Source organism: Fukomys damarensis, unplaced genomic scaffold (genome assembly GCF_012274545.1).
Source record: "Fukomys damarensis isolate Sample0158 unplaced genomic scaffold, DMR_v1.0_HiC HiC_scaffold_26, whole genome shotgun sequence".
NCBI lineage: Eukaryota > Metazoa > Chordata > Mammalia > Rodentia > Bathyergidae > Fukomys > Fukomys damarensis.
The window spans coordinates 10,116,968-10,120,207 of record NW_022900938.1 but is presented as its reverse complement, the minus strand read 5'-3'; the positions used below and the strand labels follow the sequence as shown (position 1 = coordinate 10,120,207).

The following is a 3,240-nucleotide window of genomic DNA, read 5'->3' as shown; positions in this document are numbered from 1 at the left end:
AGATTTTTTCCTTCTTTTGTTAGGTTGATTCCTAGATACTTCATTTTTTTTGATGCTATTGTGAATTGAATTATTTCCCTAATTTCTCATTCAGTGAGTTTGTTATTTGTGTACAAGAAGGCTATTGATTTTGGGGTGTTAACCTTCTATCCAGCTACTCTGCTAAAAGTGTCAGTTAAGTCTGGAAGTCTTTTGGTAGAGTTTTTTGGGTCTTCAATGTAGAGTATCATATCGTCAGCAAATAATGACATTTCAACTTCTTCCTTTCCTATCTTTATTGCTTTCTTTCTCTTGTCTAATTGCTATTGCTAATGTTAAAAGGGAATTGTTTAAAGAGAAATTTTTACAGTAGTCACCAAATATACTCTGTAGAGCCATTTTTGGGGGGCAAGAGTAGGGGGAGGTCCCTTGATGATTTTAAATTACTCTACCCAAATCCAAAATTTTATGGTTACATTTTGTAGAAAGCAAGTATTCTTTATTCAGTTAAATGTTAGTCCTGTTCATTTGACATTGCAATCTCATTCAGTTAATGCATCTTCTACTATTCAGAGAAAACTCCACAGACTTTTGACTTTTGTCTATGAGATAAAAGCAAGGGGTCTGGTGTCTTGTTCCCTATTTCCTTGCACATATACAGTGGATTGGAGGAAGAGGCAGGGAAAGGAACATAAATTTAATTTTCATCAATATCTATAGCAACGTTTACCCTGAGCATAAGCTTTACTTTGGAGATATAATAAAAACCATTTGAAAACCTTCATTTGGTACAGATGTTCAGTTTTTATAGCAGTACAGTCAAGTTTTCTCTGTTCCATGAAAGTTGAAATATAGAAATTTGTAATAATATTTAAGACATTCTATAAATAATGTTTAAATGTAAATCACATGGATGGATAACACTCTATTAGTAAGTTACCTACTCCTTCCACTTGATGTCTCTGCTTCTCATCTCTCAGTGAGTAAACTTTAAGACTGTTTTTGCTGTACATTAGTCAGTATTGTTAGATATTTGATGGCATGAGCATTGCACAGTTCTTCGCGACATTCATGGGGTTGAGCAAATTTCTGCCACAAAACATTCAGTGTCTGGGTTGCTTTTCTCATTGCTGAGATAAACTAACTGACACCCACAAGATGAAAGAGGAAAAGTCTATTTCTGCTCAAGGTTTTTGAAGGTTTCAGCCCATAGTCAGCTAGCTCCAAGGAAGGGTGGCATGGCAGAGGGCGATGACATAGAAGAAACAGTCCATGGCAAGCAGGCAGGAGAGAGCAAAGCAGCAAGCATCAGCCTGTCTCTCCCTTTTGTTTTCTCCAGGCTACCTGCCTTTTGGGTGGTGCTGATAGTATCTAGGGTGGGCCTTTCCATCATCCACACCTGGAACTTTGCTAAACCAATCAGTACACAAATTTATTAATACCACACCCTTAATCCTAGTTAGTATCACATTCTTAATCCTGCTATCACACTGTAATGCAGCCACCTTTGGAATTACCCATCTATGAGTGTATAAGGCCTTCAGGGATCTTCTAAATGCAAGCCATAATGGTCAGGAAGCAAATATTTGTTGAATTTTAAGATATCAAAAACTATAAACCCAGTTATAACCACTGGTAAGAGATGTCTCAGGAATATAAATAAATACTATATGCAAAATTTTTAGTCTTGTTATTAGATTTAAATATTTTGTGACTGTTAAATTTGGGGCATTTGTAATTTTAGGCTAACATCATCAACATCAACAACCTCACTGATAACAGAATAATTTGAGCTCCTTTAAAATTATTTTCTTTCTAACTGCCACATGAAAGTCATAGATATTTATGGATATATTTGGTGTAACTAATTACTGAGATCCCTTTTCATATTGACTCTATATCAATGAGGGAAACAAATATTTTTTAATGATCATTTAATTCTTAAAACATATATAGATGAGAAAATATCCTTTTTTCCCAAGAAAAAATTTAAATTATTACCACAAGATTGCGAAAGTAAGGCTTGGTAATAGAGCAGGACTCCAACTCTAGGCATCTTTCCTGTACAATTCCTACTTTTAATGACTATACCTCATAACTCAGATAAAGCTTAATGTATGCTTTCCTAAACAGATCTTATAGACTAAAACACAAGCTTTTGGAATTAAGCTATAATTTAAAATTTTATTTAGTGTTCTGATCTCTACTTGAAGATTTAAGAATAATGTGTTCTTCACTGCCATGAGAAGTTAAAAGGTAGGATAAGAAAAAATTTGGAACACATTGTCAAATTTTAACTAGTTTACTATCACACTGTTAAGAAAATTACCATTTCATTTTACTAATCAGTAAACTTGATTTAAAAGGAATAAACATTATCTTTTTTATCTCATATGAGCTATTAAGAATCTACAAGGGGCATCGCTTCTCGGCCTTTTGGCTAAGATCAAGTGAAGAATCTACAAGGGTAATTACATAATGGTTTTTTAAATTAGCCAGAGTTGTTCCTAATTATAACTGACTTTACATTTTCAAGTGAAAAATATTTGGAGGATTTTGAGGTAAATACTGCTCCATTCTTCATCATCACTTTATACAATTTTTATAGGAAAATCTTCCAAATTACATTATTTCAAGTAATGTCATTTTAAATTATAATTTTTATTCACTTTCACTGTGTAATCTTCATCTACCTGTCCTATACCAAGATTGCTTATTCACAGATGAATTTATGTAAATGTGTAGCAGAAGGTCATGTCAATCACAGCCAAAGAACACTGTTACTATGTGCCAAGCCTAACTTTGTGTTATTCATTCACCATATTGACTAATTCAGAGTGACAGTAATTTAAGAATATCTTAAAATTTAGCTCTCAGAGTTTAAATAAACATGAGATAAAGTTCAGAAAATGTTATTTCATCTTTGAAAAACTTTGTAGATGTTATTATATTCGAGTGCCTTTTATAATGTCTTCAAATTTCTTTTTGAACCGAGTTCTAATAATTAAAAATGGTTTTCTGAGATTAAAATAGTATCATAAGAGCTTTTGAATGAGTCTTTTTATTTTAAACTCATACAGATATAAAATTAAAATCTTATATTTATGATATAATTTTGGTTAATATGTCAGTCTTTGTTTTCATGATCTAAGAAACAGACTTCTCATAAAAAGAATGGTGCCTCCAATTTTGTTCTCTTTCTCAAGAATTGATTGTATAAGTTTTCTGGGGTTCCATGTACATTTTAGCATTTTTTTTCTA

The 3,240-nt window shown here is 32.3% G+C and overlaps 1 pseudogene; it reads left to right on the top strand.

Moving 5' to 3' along the window:
- The first annotated feature begins 2,399 nt into the window (after nt 1-2,399).
- Nucleotides 2,400-2,527, top strand: LOC117283455 (annotated as a pseudogene).
- Nucleotides 2,528-3,240: the final 713 nt, after the last annotated feature.